The sequence below is a fragment of the Choloepus didactylus genome (assembly GCF_015220235.1).
Source record: "Choloepus didactylus isolate mChoDid1 chromosome 11 unlocalized genomic scaffold, mChoDid1.pri SUPER_11_unloc1, whole genome shotgun sequence".
NCBI lineage: Eukaryota > Metazoa > Chordata > Mammalia > Pilosa > Megalonychidae > Choloepus > Choloepus didactylus.
In genome coordinates this window covers 1,797,110-1,818,802 of record NW_023637577.1, presented here as the reverse complement: position 1 = coordinate 1,818,802, position 21,693 = coordinate 1,797,110, and the positions used below count along the sequence as shown (strand labels likewise).

Below are 21,693 nucleotides of genomic sequence, written 5' to 3'. Positions count from 1 at the left end.
TCTGATTTAGTTTTTCCACAATATGATGCTGGTTCCAGTAACATTAATTGAAACATCCATCCTTTCCCTCCTGAATCTTTAACACCAGCTTTGACATAAATCAAATTTTCATGTAAGTATAGGTCTGTTTGTAAACTTGCTCTTATGCCCCATTTCTCTGTTTGACTGTCTGGTGCCGGTACCACACTGTCTTCTTCAGAAGTACCTTGTCTGGCCTTGGTTCTTCCATTCAGATTTTAGGATCAGCTTCTCAAGTTCTCAATAAAACCTATTGAGACTTTGATTGAGATTGTTGAATCTGTATATCAATTTGGAAAGAATTGGCATATTAATTACTGTGAATCTTCTAATACATGAACAGTGGTCTTTATTTAGACCTACTATAGTGTATCCCAATACAGTTTTATAATTTTTTCCACACAGGTCTTGTGCATCTCCTCTTTCATTGAATGTAGGCTCACCCCATAGGTTTTGAAAAGTAGTGAATTTGTCATTAATTCCTAAATAGTCTTTTGTTTAATTTACAGTTCTTCTTTGACCCAGGAGCTATTTTGAAAATTGTTTTAAATTCTCAAATAGTTACATTTCTTTAATTTATTTTCTGTTGCTATTTTCTAGTTTTACTTCACTGTTATCTGAAAATTTGGTCTGTAAAAAATTTTTTAATTCAGTTTTATTGGCATATCTTCACATCCTATACAATCATCCACAGTATACAATCAGCTGTTCACAGTAGCATCATAGAGTTGTGCATTCATCACCCCAATTTTTGAATTTTCCTTACTCCAAAAAGAATAAAAATAAGAATAAAATTAAAAGTAAAAAAGAATGCCCAAAGCATTCCATCCCACCCTATTTTTCATTTAGTTTTTGTCCCCATTTTTCTACTCATTTGTCCATACTAGATAAAGGAAGTGTGAGCCACAAGGTTTTCACATTCACACAGTCACACCATGTAAGCTACATAGTTAGTCAATTGTCTTCAAGCATCAAGGTTACTGGGTTGCAGTTCGACAGTTTCAGGTATTTCCTTCTAGGAATTCCAATAAACTAAAAAAAGGATATCTATATAGCACGTAAGAATGCCCTCCAAAGTGACCTCTCGACTCCATTTGAAATCTCTAAGCCACTGAAAACTTTATTTTGTATCATTTTTTGTGCCGGTTTGGATGTATTATGTCTCCCAAAATGCCATTATCCTTGATGCAGTCTTTTTTTTTAAATCTTCATTTTATTGAGATATATTCACATACCACGCAATCATACAAAACAAATAGTACATTCAGTTGTTCACAGTACCATTACATAGTTGTACATTCATCACCTAAATCAATCCCTGACACCTTCATTAGCACACACACAAAAATAAAGAATAATAGTTAAAGTGGAAAAGAGCAATTGAAGTAAAAAAGAACACTGGGTACCTTTGTCTGTCTGCTTGTTTGTTTTCTTCCCCTATTTTTCTACTCATCCATCCATAAACTAGACAAAGGGGAGTGTGGTCCTTATGGCTTTCCCAATCCCATTATCACCCCTCATAAGCTACATTTTTATACAATTATCTTCCAGATTCATGGGTTCTGGGTTGTAGTTTGATAGTTTCAGGTATCCACCATCAGATACCCCAATTCTTTAGAACCTAAAAAGGGTTGTCTAAATTGTGCATAAGAGTGCCCACCAGAGTGATCTCTCGGCTCGTTTTGGAATCTCTCTGCCACTGAAGCTTATTTCATTTCCTTTCACATCCCCCTTTTGGTCAAGAAGATGTTCTCTGTCCCACGATGCCAGGTCTACATTCCTCCCAGGGAGTCATATTCCACGTTGCCAGGGAGATTCACTCCCCTGGGTGTCTGATCCCACATAGAGGGGAGGGCAGTGATTTCACCTTTCAAGTTGGCTTAGCCAGAGAGAGAGGGCCACATCTGAGCAACAAAGAGGCATTCGGGAGGAGGCTCTTAGGCACAACCATAGGGAGGCCTAGCCTCTCCTTTGCAGCAACCGTCTTCCCAAGGGTAAATCCTGTGGTAGAGGGCTCAACCCATCAAACCACCAGTCCCCTATGTCTGTGGTCATGTTAGCAACAATCGAGGTGGGGTAGGCGAATACCCCTGCATTCTCCACAGGCTCCTCAAGGGGGCTCTACATATTTTTTTCCTTGTTTTTTTTTTAATCAATTCTATGAAAAATAAAAAAATTTTAAAAATAAATAAAAATAAAATAATTAAAAAAAAACATACAATAAAAGAACATTTCAAGGAGACTATAACCAAGGGAGTAAGAAAAAGACAATTAACCTAAGATAACTACTTTACTTCCAACATGTTCCTACTCTACCCCAAGAAAGTTACCTAATATAGCAACATTTCTGTGAACTTGTTCCAACTGTACCTATCAGAAATTAACAGACCATAGTCATTCCTGGGCATTCCCAGAACATTAAATTTACCCATGATAGCTTATCTGTTCTTCTTGGATTATTGCTCCCCCTTCCTTAATTGCTCTCTATTGCTAGTTCCCCTACATTCTACATTATAAACCATTTGTTTTACATTTTTCAAAGTTCACATTAGTGGTAGCATATAATATTTCTCTTTTTGTGCCTGGCTTATTTCGCTCAGCATTATGTCTTCAAGGTTCATCCATGTTGTCATATGTTTCACAACATCGTTCCTTCTTACTGCCATGTAGTATTCCATTGTGTGTATATACCACATTTTATTTATCCAGTCATCTGTTGAAGGACATTTGGATTGTTTCCATCTCTTGGCAATTGTGAATAATGCTGCTATGAACATTGGCATGCAGATATCTGTTCGTGCCACTGCTTTCCGATCTTCCAGGTATATACTGAGAAATACAATCGCTGGATCGAACGGTAACTCTATATCTAGTTTTCTAAGGAACTGCCAGACTGACTTCCAGAGTGGCTGAACAATTATACAGTCTCACCAACAATGAATAAGAGTTCCGATTTTTCCACATCCCCTCCAGCATTTGTAGTTTCCTGTTTGTTTAATGGCAGCGATTCTAATCTGTGTGAGATGGTATCTCATTGTGGGCTCAATTTGCATCTCTCTAATAGCCAGTGAAGCCGAACATTTTTTCATGTGTTTCTTGGCCATTTGTATTTCCTCTTCAGAGAACTGTCTTTTCCTATCTTTTGCCCATTTTATAATTGGGCTGTCTGTACTATTGTCATTGAGTTGTAGGATTTCTTTATATATGCAAGATATCAGTCTTTTGTCAGATACATGGTTTCCAAAAATTTTTTCCCATTGGGTTGGCTGCCTCTTTACCTTTTTGAGAAATTCCTTTGAGGTACAGAAACTTCTAAGCTTGAGGAGTTCCCATTTATCTATTTTTTCTTTTGTTGCTTGTTCTTTGGGTGTAAAGTCTAGGAAGTGGCCGCCTAATACAAGGTCTTGAAGATGTTTTCCTACATTATCTTCTAGGAGTTTTATGGTACTTTCTTTTATATTGAGATCTTTGGTCCATTTTGAGTTAATTTTTGTGTAGGGGGTGAGGTAGGGGTCGTCTTTCATTCTTTTGGATATGGATATCCACCTCTCCCAGCCCCATTTGTTGAAAAGACCATTATGACCCAGTTCAGTGACTTTGGGGACCTTAAGAAAGGTCAGTCGGCCATAGATCTGGGGGTCTATCTCCGAATTTGCAATCTGATTCCATTGATCTATATGTCTATCTTTGTGCCAGTACCATGCTATTTTGACAACTGTGGCTTTATAATAAGCTTCAAAGTCAGGGAGTGTAAGTCCTCCCAGTTCGTTTTTCTGTTTTAGACTGTCTTTAGCAATTCAAGGCATCTTCCCTTTCCAAATAAATTTGATAACTCGCTTTTCCAAGTCTGCAAAGTAGGTTGTTGGAATTTTGATTGGGATTGCATTGAATCTGTAGATGAGTTTGGGTAGAATTGACATCTTAATGACATTTAGCGTTCCTATCGATGAACGTGGAATATTTTTCCATCTTTTAAGGTCCCCTTCTATTTCTTTTAGTAGAGTTATGTAGTTCTCTTTGTATAGGTCCTTTACATTTTTGGTTAAGTTTATTCCTAGGTACTTGATTTTTTTAGTTGCTATTGAAAATGGTATCTTTTTCTTGAGTGTCTCTTCAGTTTGTTCATTTCTAGCATATACAAACATTACTGACTTATGTGCATTAATCTTGTATCCCGCTACTTTGCTAAATTTGTTTATTAGCTCTAGTAGCTTATCGTCGCTTTCTCAGGGTTTTCCAGATATAAGATCATATCATCTGCAAACAGTGACAGTTTTACTTCTTCTTTCCAATTTGGATGGCTTTTATTTCTTTGTCTTGCCGGATTGCCCTGGCTAGCACTTCCAGCACAATGTTGAATAACAGTGGTGACAGCGGGCATCCTTGTCTTGTTCCTGATCTTAGAGGGAATGCTTTCAGTCTCTCACCATTGAGTACTTTGCTGGCTGTGGGTTTTTCATGTATGCTCTTTATCATATTGAGGAAGTTTCCTTCAGTTCCTACCTTTTGATGTGTTTTTATCAAAAATGGATGTTGAATTTTGTCAAATGCTTTTTCAGCATCGAGATGATCATTTGATTTTTCCCTTTCGAATTGTTAATGTGTTGTAATACATTGATTGATTTTCTTATGTTGAACCATCCTTGCATGCCTGGAATGAACCCCACTTGGTCATGGTGTATGATTTTTTTAATGTGTCTTTGGATTCAATTTGCAAGTATTTGTTGAGGATTTTTGCATCTATATTCATTAGGGAGATTGGCCGGTAGTTTTCCTTTTTTGTAGCATCTTTGCCTGGTTTTGGTATTAGATTGATGTTAGCTTCATAAAATGAGTTAGGTAGTGTTCCATTTTCTTCAATGTTTTGAAAGAGTTTGAGTAAGATTGGTGTCAGTTCTTTCTGGAAAGTTTGGTAGAATTCCCCTGTGAAGCCATCTGGCCCTGGGCATTTATTTGTGGGAAGATTTTTGATGACTGATTGGATCTCTTTGCTTGTGATGGGTTGGTTGAGGTCTTCTATTTCTTCTCTGGTCAGTCTAGGTTGTTCATATGTTTCCAGGAAATTATCCATTTCCTCTACATTATCCAGTTTGTTGCCATACAGTTGTTCATAGTATCCTCTTATAATTTTTTTAATTTCTTCAGGATCTGCATTTATGTCACCTTTTTCATTGATTATTTTGTTTATATGGGTCTTCTCTCTTTTTGATTTTGTCAGTCTAGCTAGGGCCTTGTCAGTCTTGTTGATCTTCTCAAAGAACCAACTTTTGGTGATATTTATCCTCTCTATTGTTTTTTTATTCTCTATGTCATTTATTTCTGCTTTAATCCTTGTTATTTCTTTTCTTGTACTTGGTTTAGGATTGGTTTGCTGTTCATTTTCTAGCTTCTTCAGTTGATCCATTAGTTCTTTGGTTTTGGCTCTTTTTTCCTTTTTAATATATGTGTTTAGTGCTATAAATTTCCCCTTCAGTACTGCTTTTGCTACATCCCATAGGTTTTGGTATGTAGTATATTCATTTTCATTTGTCTCTATATATTTAGCAATTTCTCTTTCTATTTCTTCTTTAACCCACCTTTAACCCACTGATTGTTTAGGAGTATGTTGTTTAACCTCCAGGTATTTGTGAATTTTCTAAGTCTCTGATGGTTATTGACTTCTAATTGTATTCCATTGTGGTCAGAGAATGCGCTTTGAATAATTTCAATCTTTTTAAATTTATTGAGCGTTGTTTTATGTCCCAGCATAAGATCTATTCTGGAGAAAGTTCTGTGAGCACTAGAGAAGTATGTGTATCCTGGTGATTTGGGATGTAATGTTCTATATATGTCTGTTAAATCTAATTCATTTATCAGATTGTTTAGGTTTTCAGTTTCCTTATTGGTCTTCTGTGTGGTTGATCTATCTTTAGGAGAGAGTGATATGTTGAAGTCTCCCACAATTATTGTGGAAACATCAATTGCTTCCTTTAGTTTTGCCAGTGTTTCTCTCATGTATTTTGAGGCACCTTGACTGGGTGCATAAACATTTATGATTGTTATTTCTTCTTGTTGAATTGCCCCTTTTATTAGTATGTAGTAGCCTTCTTTGTCTCTCAAAACATCCCTGCATTTATTTTTTTTTCATAATTAATGAACATTTATTGAACATGTCTTTTGCTCCAAACACTGCACTGTGTGAGGCGCTTTGAATGTCGTCTCTTTCAGCCAGGGAGGTCAAGATGGCCATTATTTAGTAAGTTTAATCACTTGCTCAATATCGTACAGTCCCTCAGTAGCAAGAACAGGGAATTACAGACAGTCTGGCTCCAAACATTAACTCTTAACCCCATTCTTCTATATATCCATTTCCACGTGCCCTTATCTCCACCCCATGAGCCGCAAAGCTCTTTTTTATAGTCTCTGCAGGGCCCAGGACCAAGGCTCGCTCACAGTCAGACTCACCGAGCCTCTGCCTTCATCGATCGAATTGAATCAAAACCATATTGTGCTTCCTGCTTCCGGTCTGACGAATTTAAACCTTCTCTCAGAATTGTATGGCAGAACTAAAGAAGACGATAACCAAGGGTCATCTGAAATTGTGATTGGCTCTCTAGTAATTCCAGGACAAAGTTAGAGATCACGACTCAAGCATAAGTTTTCCTAAGACCACTACAAAGATGTTTGATATAAAGGCTTGAGCTGAGTATGTTGTGGAATGGGCTGCAAAGGACCCATATGGCTTCCTTACAACAGTGATTTTGGCCCTTACTCCATTGTTCCTAGCAAGTGCTGTACTATCCTGGAAATTGGCCAAGATGATTGAGGCCAGGGAAAAGGAGCAGAAGAAGAAACAAAAACGTCAAGAAAATATTGCAAAAGCCAAACGACTAAAAAAGGATTGAAGAAAAGAACAGGCTCTGAAACCAGAGGAAAATTATTTGGAAAATTATGCAGCTTTGGAGAAGGACTCAACTAAGGTTTCTTCTTTGGGTTTTGTGACCATATTATATAGTAAACAAAGTCTGACTATATGGAAGAATCATGTTAGTTATGACCTCAGTACTGTAGTAACTTTTACGCTTGGATATAGAAATATGTTGGTATCTGTGACAGTTATTGTGTAAATTGGCATTTATTCTACAAAATCTTTATAACTGATCATTTATTAGGCTATCTACTGAAATAAAAATATCCTATGGTGAAAAAAATGACTTTAGATTATGAACTTTATTCAAATAGCGGTTTAAATTCAAGTCCTGTTCTGGACAAAGAAAGTAAATGTCAGAATTGTCCTCTTTAAGATGAAAAGTATGTTTGGGCTTAAAAAAAGTGTATTAATCACATCCTTTGTCATTATTGCTTATTTCATGCAATATAATCATTTCTGGTTTCCTCAAAGCAAATATTAATCATTTAATTCTTTATTTTCTATATGGTTTGTGTGATTTTTAGCCTTTACAGTGGTAATATAAATATCAGACATTCTGCATTTTTTAAACCTAATTTTATAAAGAGTTCTCTTGACTAGTAGAATACTGCCTGCTGGATATAACATTTTTTTTATTTTCGAGCACGGCCATTTTCTTAGACATGACTTGTGTAGAATAAAATTATAATTTAAAGCTTGCAGTACAAATGCCAAACATTATAGTACCTTGAAACCTCTTTATTTTTGCTTGTGCTAAGTAGAAATGTGAAATATTTAATATTCTTATCAGGTAATTTGCTTACTATATACCACTTTTGTTTTTTACTCCAATTTTTGTTTAACTCATGTGGTAGTGATGTCCTATACTTTTTGATCAAACAAAAGAGTTCTTTTAAGGAACTCTTAAGATGAATAGTTGAGTCTACTTCATAAGTGTTAAGGAAAGCTTGGAAAAATTTTGTTGGGAATAGTAATTGGGGTGAAAATAGATAAATTACTTCAAAATGATAATGTTACATTTGGAAGTAAAGAGCTAAAGACTATTTCTCATTAAGTAGTAAAACTGGAATTTTTGCTATTAAACATGGCTTTTGTAAATATGTGCTCTAAAATTTGTTTTCTTGGTCAGTCTTTCATAGCTTATTAATGTTTTCCTTACTTTTTATATGAATCTTAAGTTACAGAAAATTGTCTAACAGCTAATTTAAAAATGAAACTAGATATTGAAATAAATTTGATATTTTTATAAAGAGGAAAAAAAGAACAAAAAAAAACCATATTGTGCTTCGCCAGAAGGGGATGTTCTCAGCAGTGGCCATGCGGGGGCACACTGGTGCTGGTCGTTCTGCTCACCGCGAATGAGGCTCTCACATGCCAAGAGCGCGCCCCGAGCAGGAAAGGAAACCTCTGGTGGCTGGGGGGCAAGGGGGGGTGCTTCCAAGGGGAGGAGGAACCGCAGCCTTTCTCAACCCATTATTGCATGTTTTCTGCAGTGCAAAGACAAATATTATTCCATCACGGAGATTGCTGTAACCATTTCTTTTTTTTTTTTTTTTAATCTTCGTTTTATTGAGATATATTCACATACCAATCAGACCACAGACATAGGGGACTGGTGGTTTGATGGGTTGAGCTCTCTACCACAGGATTTACTCTTGGGAAGACTGTTGCTGCAAAGGAGAGACTAGGCCTCCCTATAATTGTGCCTAAGAGCCTCCTCCCAAATGCCTCTTTGTTGCTCAGATTTGGCCCTCTCTCTCTAGCTAAGCCAACTTGAAAGGTGAAATCACTGCCCTCCCCCCTATGTGGGATCAGACACACAGGGGAGTGAATCTCCCTGGCAACATGGAATATGACTCCCGGGGAGGAATGTAGACCAGACATCGTGGAATGGAGAACGTCTTCTTGACCAAAAGGGGGATGTGAAAGGAAATGAAATAAGCTTCAGTGGCAGAGAGATTCCAAAAGGAGCCGAGAGGTCACTCTGGTGGGCACTCTTACACACAATTTAGACAACCCTTTTTAGGTTCTAAAGAATTGGGGTACCACCTGAAACTATCAGACTACAACCCAGAACCCATGAATCTTCAAGACAACTGTATAAAAATGTAGCTTATGAGGGGTGACAGTGGAATTGGGAAAGCCATAAGGACCACACTCCCCTTTGTCTAGTTTATGGATGGATGAGTAGAAAAATAGGGGAAGGAAATAAACAAACAAACAAACAAACAGACAAAGGTATCCAGTGTTTTTTTTTAGTTCAATTGCTCTTTTTCACTTCAGTTATTATTCTTGTTATTTTTGTGTGTGTGCTAATGAAGATGTCAGGGATTGATTTAGGTGATGAATGTACAACTATGTAATGGTACTGTGAACAATCGAATGTACGATTTGTTTTGCATTCCTGCATTTAAAGTCTATTTTGTCTGAGATTAATATTGCTACACCTGCTTTCTTTTGGCTGTAGCTTCCATGAAATATTTTTTTCCGTCCTTTCACTTTCAATTTCTTTGTGTCCCTGTGTCTAAGATGAGTCTCTTGTATGCAATATATTGATGGTTCATTTTTTTTTAATCCATGCTGTGTATCTATATCTTTTAATTGGGGAGTTTAATCCATTTACATTCAGTGTTATAACCGTGAAGGCATTTCTTGAATCAGCCATCCTATCCTTTGGTTTATGTTTGTCATATATATTTTTCCTCTCTATTAATATCCTTTAATGTACCCGTACCGAATCTCTTTAGTATTGAACCTTTCTCCAAGTCTCTCTCTCCTTTCTTTGTTTCTCTGTAGGGGCTCCCTTTAGTATGGGCAGGTCTCTTGTTAGCAAATTCTCTCAGCATTTGTTTGTCTGTGAAAAATTTAAGCTCTCCCTCAAATTTGAAGGAGACCTTTGCTGGATAAAGTATTCTTGGTTCGAAATTTTTCTTACTCAGAATTTTAAATATATCGTGCCACTGCCTTCTCGCCTCCATGGTGGCCGCTGAGTAGTCACTACTTAGCCTTATGCTGTTTCCTTTGTATGTGGTGAATTGCTTTCCTCTTGCTGCTTTCAGAACTTGCTCCTTCTCTTCCGTGTTTGACAGTGTGATCAGAATATGTCTCAGAGTGGGTTTATTTTGATTTATTCTATTTGGAGTTCGCTGAGCATTTATGATTTGTGTATTTATGTTGTTTAGAAGATTTGGGAAGTTTTCCCCAACAATTTCTTTGAATACTCTTCCTAGACCTTTACCCTTTTCTTCCCCTTCTGGAACACCAATGAGTCTTATATTCAGACGTTTTATATAATCTATCATATCCCTGAGATCCATTTTGATTTTTTCAATTTTTTTCCCCATTCTTTCTTTTGTGCTTTCATTTTCCATTCTGTCATCTTCCAGGTCACTGATTCGTTGTTCAACTTCCTCTAGTCTTTCACTATGAGTGTCCAGAATCTTTTTAATTTGGTCAACAGTTTCTTTAATTTCCATAAGATCATCTATTTTTTTATTTAGTCTTGCAATGTCTTCTTTATGCTCTTCTAGGGTCTTCTTGATATCCTTTGTATCCTGTACTATGGTCTCATTGTTCATCTTTAGTTCTTTGATCAGTTGCTCTAAGTACTGTGTCTCTTCTAATCTTTTGATTTGGGTGCTTGGGCTTGGGTTATCCATATCGTCTGTTTTTTTCATATGCTTTATATTTTCTGTTGTTTTTAGCCTCTTGGCATTTGCTGAACTTAATAGGGTTCTTTTAGGATATGTAGACCAATTGAAGTCCTTATCTCTAATTTATCAGATCTACAGCTTTGTGGAGTACACTTTCTCTAACTAACCAGCAGGTGGCGTCCACGAGCCACCTGTTCTCCACAAGCCAGTTCTCCCCTGCTTTGCCTTTGTGGTGAGTGGGGGAGTGAGTCTTGTGGGGTCCAAGTGGTGTACCAAGCTTGCATGTGTAGTTGGTGTTGACCGCCCTGTATGTGGGGTGTGTGTCTGGGAGGTCAGGGAGGGGGGGGGGTGGCTCTAACAATCAAATCTCCCTGCTGTTCCTGGAGTTTTAAAGCTGCTGCAATAGTCTAATCCTTCAGTTCAGTCCTGCCACAGTTTGTCTCTGCCACTGACCCACAAATCCTTGGTATTGGCATATGGCTCCTGACACTTGCGAGTGGGTTCCACTTCCAGGCCGTGCACCCAGTGGTCCTCTGTTGAGGGATGACTGTGCTATGTCACAGGTGAGTGCCGTCCCCCCAGAGCAGTTCTGGGCTGCTGGGCTGTGTAGGGAGGCTCCCAGTCTGCTGAAATGATGGCTGAATGGGGCTTTGTTAATTCCCACTGCTCCACCTTCCCGACTCTGGGACAATCAGCTGAGGTTGCAGGGAAGGCTAATGTCCATGCCCAGTTTTGTGGTGTGTGCCTGTTATTTGAAGCACTTCCGTCACACTGGGTTGTCTGGGGCAGCTCTGGGCTATGGGGCCGGCGATGGGCAGGAGTGTTTCCTGTCCACCAGGATGATGGCTGTGAGCGGACACCCCCCTTTTCTTGGGAAGTTGTGGTGTTTAGTGAATTTTCTCAGCCACTGGATTATTGCCTTTTGTCTCAGAGCTCTCTTAGTTCTGCTTGTATCTTGACCTGCCCAAATTGCAAGTCTTTGAGGCTTTCTGTATTGGGCTTCTTAGAGTAATTGTTTTAGAAACAGAAAAAAAAAAAAAAAAGATAAAAAAAAATAAAGCCCGCCTCGCAGATCTAATGGGTTATTGAAATGCTAAGAGACAAAGCAATTAGGGCCATTAAGGAAAGATCCAGGGGGCAGAGAGATCAGTTTTTCTTCGGGATTTGCATATGAACCTCAGGGCCTGAGCTCTGCCCTTCCCTTTTCTATGTTCACCAGAACTCCAGAAATCCTCCGCTTTTATTTTGGAGTTTTTCTTTCTGTTTTTTGCTATGCCTGTCTCCTCTCTGCTGGGCTGGCTGCTCTCAGATTCTCTGGTGTCTGGTCTCAGTCTATCTATGGTTGAAGTTTGGATCAGTAGAATGAGTTTCCAATAAGAGCTGCCACTGCAATTCTCCCTTCTCCTTCCCAGTGCTGACGGATCCTCCTCCCACGAGACTGAGCCTGGCAGGGAGGGGCGCGGGTCCCCTGGGCGCAAAAACTTGCAGATTTCGCTGATCTCAGCAGTTCAACATGTTCATGAGTGTTGTATGAACTATGCCCAAAGTCAGATTGCTCTGTGGTGTCCAGTCCACGCAGTTCCTGGCTTTCTATCTACTTTCCTGGAGGAGTAACTAAAACATACAGCTCAACAATCTGCCATCTTGCCCCGCCTCCTTGATGAAGTCTTTTGGGTGCAGATATACTATTGTTGATAAGGTTGGAGCCTATTGGTTCAGTGTTTTCATGGAGATGTGACTCAGTCAACTGTGGACGAGAACTTTCATTGGATTATTTCTATGGAGGTGTTGCCCCACCATTCAGGGTGTGTCTTTATTGGATCACTGGAGTACTTTTCCTTTTTTTTCAAAAACTTTTTTTTATTTCATTCACATATTTTTTTTTTTTTATTAAGTTCAGTTTTATTGAAATACATTCACACACCATACAGTCATCCATGGTATACAATCCACTGTCCACAGTATGATAACATAGTTATGCGTTCATCACCACAATCTATCTCTGAACATTTTCCTTACATCAGAAAGAACCAGAACAAGAATAAAAACTAGAAGTGAAAAAAGAACACCCAAATCATTCCCCCCATCCCACCCCATTTGTCCTTTAGTTTTTATCCCCATTTTTCTACTCATCCATACACTAGATAAAGGGGATGTGATCCACAAGGTCTTCACAATCACACTGTCACCCCTTGTAATCTACATTATTATATAATTGTCTTCAGGAATGCAGACTACTATGTTGGAGTTTGGTAGTTTCAGGTATTTACTTCTAGCTATTCCAATACATTAAAACCTAAGACATGTTATCTATATAGTGCATAAGAATGTCCACCAGAGTGACCTCTCGATTCCATTTGAAATCTCTCAGCCACTGAAACTATTTCGTCTCATTTTGCATCCCCCTTTTGGTGAAGATGATACTCTCAGTCCCACGATGCCGGGTCCAGATTCATCCCCAGGAGTCATTTTCTGCTTTGCCAGGGAGATTTACAACCCTGGGAGTTGGGTCCCACGTAGGGGGGAGGGCAGCAAGTTCACCTGTCGAGGTGGCTCAGTTAGAGAGAGAGAGGGTCACATCTGAGCAACAAAGAGGTTCTCAGGGGGAGACTCTTAGGCACAATTATATGCAAGTTTAGCCTCTCCTTTGCAGTAACTAGCTTCATAAGGGCATGTCCCATGATTGAGGGCTCAGCACATCAAACTTCCAGTCCCAATGCTTGTGACAACATCAACACCAGTCCAGCTGAAGAAGTCCAACAGTTCCACACCTTCCCCCCAATCCTCGGGGCTGGGGAGGGGGAGGCTGTAAATATATTTTTTATTATCTGCCCAAATTACTCTGGGATGTGTCACTATTTCACCCCAGCCTATACTAACCTACCATATCTCACTTCCTATTCAAAGTTCCATGCAATTGTGGTGTTTGAATAAATCGACTGTAGAGTTGTACCGTTTAGAAAAAAAAGCCACACAGGACCAGAGGCAGAGCAACTGAGAGTGACATTTTGGAGAACTACTGCAGCCGAGATAGACATTTTGAAGATGGCCATTGAAAGCTGATGCCAACAGTTTGGAGAACACCATTTTGAAATGCAAACTGGGCAGACGCCAGCCACGTTCCTTCCAAGCTAACAGAGGTTTTCTGGATGCCAGTGGCCTTTCTCCAGTGAAGGCACCCTGTTGTTGATACTCACCTTGGACACTTTATGGTCTTAAGACTGTAACTTTGTAACCAAATAAATCCCCTTTATAAAAGCCAATCCATTTCTGGTATTTTGCATAACGGCAGCATTAGCATTAGCATTTCACTTCCCCCTTTTGGTTACGAAGATTTTCTCAATTCCATGATGCCGGGTCCAGGTTCATCCTGGGGGTCATGTCCCTTGTTGCCAGGGAGATTTACACCCCTGGGAGTCATGGCCCACATAGGGGGAGGGCAGTGAGTTCACCTGCCAAGTGGGCTTAGAGAAGGAGAAAGGTCACATCTGAGCAACAAAGAGGTTCTCTGAGGGAGACTTTTAGGCACAATTTTAAGTAGGATTAGCCTCTCCTTTGCAGTAACAAGCTTCATAAGGGCAAGCCCCAAGATCAAGGGCACAGCCTACTAAATTGTTTGTCCTCAGTGTTTGTGAGAATATCAGTAATAATCAGGTGGGGAAGTCCAACATTTCCACATTTTTACCCAGTTCTTCAGGGGGGCCCTGCAAATACATTTTTATTGGCTGCCCAAATTACTTTGGGATGTATTGGGATTTCGCACTAAACTGTACAAATCTACCAGATCTCACTTCCTTTTCGAAGTTCCATATGATTATGGTGTGTGAATAAACTGAATGTACAAGTTAAATTATTTAGTGTACTGCAGAAATATAGATCCTGCACCAAATTAACATCTCTTCCCTTGATCTCATAGAGAATTGAAGTTTGAATGGCCTTTAAAATTTTTGCTCTTTGGACTTCCATTGAAATTTTATTTGTTGTATGATACATAATCAATTTTTATAAATCTTCTGTTTATACCACTCTGTGGCCTCTAAATCAAGTTCATAAAGATAATTCATATCCTCTGCATTTTTATTTATTGATGAATTAATTCTGAAAGAAGCAGTAAAGTCTCCCATTTTGATTGTTTTTTTCAAATTCTTGTATTTTTAGCTGTTTTTGCTCTTTATTTTCCTGTTATGTTGTAGTTATTATGATGTCTGTAAATTATACCTTTTATCATTATAAAATGGCTGGTTTTCCCCCACTGAATTCTTTTAGTTATTTTTTTTTTTATTTGTGTTTATCCTTCCGTTTCTTTTTCATCTTTTTGTGTCTCTTTGTCTTCATTGTGTGCCTTTGTTCTTTGGTGGTATTTAACTTTAGAGAAGCAAATTTAATATTAAATTGGGTAGGTCCAAAGTCTTCTGTGACTTTTGAAGTTGATGAAGTTCTTTAAGCAGGCAGAGCAGGCAGTTCTTGGCCCAGTCTGATTGGACAAACCATGGCCTTCTGTGCCCCAGCAGTGATAGAAGTTTTATAGTCAAAAAAGAAGAGGGCATTTTACTGCACCAGCTGTTGAACCAATCGTGAAATACAGTGAAATATTAACATATTAGCATTTGAATAGAAATAATTTAAAACTGTTCTGGTTTGCTACTGCTGCTGTTAAGCAAAATACCAGAAATGGATTGGGTCTTATAAAGGGTTTATTTGGTTACATAGTTACAGTCTTAAGGCTATAAAGTATCCAAGGTAAGGCACCAGTAGAGTATCTTCACTGAAGGATGGCCAATGGTATCCAGAAAACCTCTGTTAGCTGGGAAGGCATGTGGCTGGCGTCCACTTGCTCCCAGGTTGCGTTTCAAAATGGCGTTCTCTAAAATGTTGCTCTTGGGGTGTTTTGTCCTCTCTTAGCTGCAGCGCCTCTTCAAAATATCACTCTCAGTTGCTCTCCAAAATGTCATTCTTAGCTGCTCTGTGTCTGGGCCCATGAGGCTCTTTTTAAAGTACTCCAGTGATCCAATTAACATCTACCCTGAATGGGCGAGGTGACACCCCCATGGAAATTATCCAGTCAAACATTTCAAGCACAGCTGATTGAGTCACATCTCCATGAACAGTCAATCAAAGGATTCCAATCTAATCAACACTGATACATCTGCCCCTACAAGATTGCATTAAAAAATATGGATTTTTCTGGGGGACATAATATATACAAACTGGCAAAAAGTCTTACAGAGAAGTTGCAAGAATAGTACAAAAACTCCCATATACTCTCACCCAAAATCCAGAAATTGTTAGCATTTTACCACATATGCTTCATCATATTCCCCTATCTGTGTGTGTATGTGTGTTTTCTTAACCACTTGAGAATAAGTTGTGGACACAGTGCCCCTTTACCTTTAAATACTGTACTGTGTTTTTCTTCAGAACAAGGGCATTCACTTGTATGATACAAATATAAAATATGGGAAGTTTAACCTTGATAAGATACTATAATATATAGATCTTATTCAAATTTTGCCAATTATCCCAATTATGCCCTTTATAGCAATTTATTTTCCTGGTCCAGGATCCAATCTAGGAATATGCATTGCATTTAGTTTTCATAACTCTTTAGCCTCCTTTAGTGTAGAATGGTTCCTCAGTCTTTGTCTTTCATGTCTTTGACATTTTTGAAGACTTCAAGCCATTTATTTTGTAGACTATCAAAGATACTATTTTTCCTTTTATGATTAATAAGAAATTTGTTGGGAGATGCTTTGAGACCATTAAATGTTCTGATCCTCATCAAATTGCTACACTAGCCTTAGCATCCATTGATGATTCTTATCTGAATCAATTATTATTATGATGGTTGCAAAATAGTCATTTTCCTAGTTACATCTGTTATATCCCCCCTTCAATTATTAGTTGGTATTCTATTGTAAAGAATTTTTCCTTCTCGTCGTTCTGCCTCTCTGTCTTACCTACTTATCATTAGTATAGACTCATGGATTCCTATTTTACTCAATGGATTAAATCCATTTATATTCCTGTTTACTTATTTTTATTCAGGTAATTATGGATTCACAGGCAGTTGTAAGAAATAACATAAAGCGATCCCTTGTACACATTGCCCAGTTTTTTCCCAGTAGTATTGGTTTAGAAAATTATAGTATGATACCATAATTTGGGTATTGACATTGATGCAATCTGCCTATCTTATTCAGATTTCCCCAGTTTTACTTGTAGGTATATTTGTACATGTGTATATTAAGTTCTATACAGTTTTATCCTCTGTGTAGGTTCATGTATGCACCACAACAAAGATACTGAACAGTTTCAACACCACTAGGATCCCTCATATTGCCCTTTTATAACCACACCTACCTTTCTTCCATTACCATCACCACCCAGCCCTTCATAACCACTGATCTATACTTCATTTCTAAAATTCTGTCATTTTGAAAATGTTATATACATTGAATCATGTAATATGTACCTTTTGGGATTGGCTTTTTACACTCAGCATAATTCCCTGAAGCTTCATCCAAGTTTTTGTGTACATCAGTAGTTCATTCCTGTTTATTGTGGAATAGTATACCATGGTATTAAATGTGCCACGGTCTTCTTAACCATTCACCTATTGAAGGACATCTGGGCCAATTCCAGGTTTTAGCTATTACAAATAAAGCGGCTATGAAAATTCATGTAAAGGTTTTTGTGTGAATGTAAGTTTTCATTTTTCTAGGATAAATGCCCAAGAGTGTAATTGCTAAGTCCTACAGTAGTTTTATGCTTAATTTTTTTAAATAGACTGTCAAACTGTTTTTACAGAATGCTAGTACCATTTTACTTTCCCACCAGCAATGTATAAGTTGTCCGGTTTCTTTGCATCCTCGCCAGTATTTGGTCATTTTATTTATTTTAGCCATTCTGATAGGTTTGTAGTGCTAATTCATTGAGTTTGAATTTGCATTTCCATAATTGCCAGTGATGTTAAACATTGTTTCATGTGCTTATTTGCCATCAGTAAAATGTCTGTTCATGTCTTGTGCCCATGTTTGACTTGGATTATTGGTGGGTTTTTTGTTTTTCTTTTTACTGTTGAGTTATGAGAGTTCTTTATATAGTCCAGATACTAGTCTTTTGTTTCATAAGTAGCTTGCACATATTTTATCCCCATCTATAGCATGTCTTTTTATCCTCTTCACATGAGCTTTCACAGAACAAAAGGTTTCGATTTTAATGAGGTCTAATTTTTCAGTTTTTCCTTTTATAGATCATCCTTTGGTGACAAGTCTAAATATTCTTTGTCTAGCCCTATATCTTCCTATTTTTTATGAAATTTTCTTGTTTTACATTTTATATTTGCATCTATAATCCATGTTGAATTAATTTTTGTACAAGATATAAGATTTAGGTCAAGGTTTGTTATGTTGCCTATGAATGTCAATTGCTTCAGCACTATTTGATGAATTACTATTTATCTTGATGCTCAAATTGACCTAGTTTTGACCACAGGGAGCCCTATTATCCTGGCTCTTGTTCAAAGGTTATTTTGAACTGGCACTGTGTTGTCTTGGCTGACTTTGGAACCTAACATCCCAGTAAGTTGCACCTATATCATACTTACTCTCTTTATCCTGGGGGTGAGTTAAGTCTTAGTTGTGTGAGATTGATCCAATTGTGGTGATGGAAGGAAGTTCTGCTGCCCTAGAATCCTTCAGACTCTGCTGTTCTAATGCAACTTTAAAATTTCCCAAAGTTCCAAAGGTTGATCCCACTTAATTAGAAACTTAAAAGTGACTTTTTTAGCCTGGGGTAGGTGAGTCACTCCTCTTCTTATTCTTAGTTAGTACATCATTATGCCAAGTAATGTATTTTAACTTTCAAAAGACAATTGGCTCTCCTTCCCCAAAGAGCAGAATATACTTCCTGTGCTATCATGCATGGGATGCTAATCAAGATAAATCCTGTATGTGGGTCATTAAAACAAACGTAAAATTTAAATGAATTGACAATAATGGAGTCAAAGTAGAAATCAATAACAGAAACAACACACAGATAACTTATGGATCAAAAAGGAGAGCTCAAGGGAAAATATATTGAACTGATTAAAAATGGAAATATATCAAAATCTGTGGGACACAGCTAAAGGAAGTGCATAAAGGGAAATTGATAGTACTAAATGTTTGCATGAGAAAAGAAGAAAGGTCTCAAATCAATAACATGTTCATACCTCAAGAGGCTAAAAAGAAAAGTACAAACAAAATAAACCTAAACAAGCAGAAAAAGGACATAATAAATATTAGAGATGAAATTGATAACAGAAAATAAACAAGAGAAAATCAGTCAAAGCCAAAAGATGTTTTTTTTTAAAAGGATTAATAAAATTAATAAACCTCTAGCAAGAGTGACAAAGAAAAAATGAGATAAGAAACATCCCCATCAGGGATGAAAGGAAATATCACTACAGACCCAGCAGATATTAAAAGAGTAAAGGACTACTGCAAACAAACCTACAGACATAAATTTGACAGTTTAGTTTAAATGAACCATGAACCACTTTCCTGAAAATCACAAACTAACAGAACTCACCCAAGATTAAACAGGTAATTTATTATTGAGATTGAATTAGTCATTTTAAACATTCCAAAAAAAATCTCTGGGCTCACAAGTGTCATTGGCAAATTGTACCAAATGTTTAAGAAAGAAATAACAGCAATTCTATACAACTTCTTCCAGAAAATATGAGAGCAAACACTTCCTGCCTCTTTTATGAGGCCAGAATTACCGTTATACCAAATGCAAAAGCAGTACCAAAAACAAACAACAAAAACAAAAACTATAGAGCAATAGAAAAAATATTAGCAAAACAAAACCAGGAATCTAGAAGAATAATCCATCACAACCAAGTGGAGTTTATTCCAGGAATGCAAAGCTTGTTTATTTGAAAATGACTTAATGTAATCCATCCTATTAATAGTCTTAAGAAAAAAACCACATGTTCATATCAATTGATGCAGAAAAGGCATTTGACAAAATTCAACACCTAGTCATTATAAAATCTCTTAGTAGCTTAGGAATAGAAGGGAATTTCTCCAACCTGATAAACAGCATCTACAAAAAAAAACTAGAGTTAACATCAGATTTATGGTAAAAGACTCAGTGCTTTCCTCCTGAGATCTAGAACAAGGCAAGGATTTCTGTTCTTACCCCTCCTATACTGGAGGACTTAACTGGTGCAATAAGGCAAGGAAAAGAAATTAAAAGCATATAAATTGAAAAGGAAGAAATAAGAAGTGTTCTTTATTTGCAGATAACATGATTATCCACATGGAAAATCTCAAGGAGTCCACCAAAACAAAACAAAATGTAAAAACCTCCTAGACCTAATAAATGAGTTTAGCAGTGTCACTGTATATGGGGTCAACACAGACAAATCAATCATAATTCTATATGCTAGCCATAAATAATAAACCTAAATTTAAAACAATAAATACCATTAACAATCACACCTCCAAAAGTGGGTAGAGAGGTGTGGAATTTAGCTAGTCCTCTAGAGCGATTAGTAAATAGCCAGGAACAACTAGTAAATAGTCTGGAACAACTGTTGGGGGACATCCATGACTGCTCACACATCATACACCAGTCAGGAATGGTTGGAATGGCTGAGATTGCAGCATAAAGTAAGTAAAAACTGCAGACCGGAACCCCTCCCCCTGGCACGCAGGCCAAGCCGCAAAACTTCCTGTATGAAAAGAAGCAGTCCCTGTCAGAGCAGGGAGGGGTGGCTCAGCCAAGCTCCAATTGTGGTTTTAATTTTAAAAATTTGGACTATTGAATACAACATACAAGCACAGTTATGCCCTGAGCAAACAGGAATCTGTGTGGTTCCTCCTGGTAGAGAGGTGGCAGGACTGAAGGAAAAAAAAAAAATACACACACACACACCTAACTAAATTGAAACAGGCTTTTGGAGACAGCTGAGCTCAGTGCTGGAGAATGGCTATGTCCCAAAAAGGGGGGCACAGAGAACTGGGAACAAACTCCGGTCAACCAGTGAAACTGAGGGGCTGGAGACTGGCTCTGAACAGGGGCTTTTGCTCTTTTTCCATTTTTTTTCTCTCACTCTGAGCAGCTCATTAGAGAAAGTCTTAGGCATTTTTAATTGGCAGCAGCTGACCCAGGCAAGGGTGGAGTCATAGAGACAAAGGAGGAATTCCAGTGTAGAAGAGAATGCCATAGGGGGTATATCTTCCCTAAGAAAAGGGGGCAGGACCCAAGTCAAGTGATGGCCCTCCCCCAGGGAACTCGGACCCCAGGGCCTGGGAGAAAACAAACAAACCAGAAACAACTTAAGCTTGGCTTTGGCACCCTCTGCCCCTGGCCAGGACTGGGTCCACTGTGAATTAAAGGGACGGCACCTCTTTAGGCTGGTGGGAGCTGTGGGCTGACAAGCACCACCTGCTGGGAAGGGTACGAAAAGCACCCAGTCTAGAGGCCTCTCGGGAAAGTCTGACAACCTGCTGCTCAGGGAAACTTGATACTGATGACACCTTCCTCCTGAGATCTGGGCCCATCTGCTCTGGGAAAATCTGATTGGAGTAGTCAAGGAAAACAGATGCCTAGACAACGAAAGATTTCGAGTTACTTTAGGAATGAAGACATGGCCCCGTCAAAGGAACAAACTTATGCCTCAACTGAGATACATTAATTGAAACAACTAATTATTATCAAACAAATCTCCTAAATGAATTCAAAAATAAAATCAATGAGTTAAGATATGACAAAAGACATGAAGAATATAAAGAAGCAATTGGGAGAACATAAGGAAGAAATCGAAAGTGGAAAAACGATTGGCAGAACTTACGGGAATGAAAGGCACAATACAAGAGATAAAAACACAGTGGAGGCATACAATGGGATTTGAAGAGGCAGAAGAAAACATTCATGAACTGGAGGCCAGGACACCTGAAATCCTACACACAAAAGAGAAGATAGGGAAAAGAAGGGGAAAACATGAGCAGCATCTTAGGGAATTGAATGACAAAATGAACAGCATTGATGTACGTGCCATAGGTGTCCCAGAAGAAGAGAAGGGAAAAGGGACAGAAACAATAATGGAGGAAATAATCA

General features: G+C 38.1%; 1 protein-coding gene and 1 pseudogene across 2 annotated transcripts in view; both read left to right on the top strand.

Moving 5' to 3' along the window:
• Positions 1-21,693, top strand: part of SIMC1 (SUMO interacting motifs containing 1) — a 107,701-nt gene that overhangs the window by 38,747 nt on the left and 47,261 nt on the right. The gene's annotated exons all lie outside the window — the stretch shown is intronic.
• Positions 6,678-7,019, top strand: LOC119524420 (annotated as a pseudogene).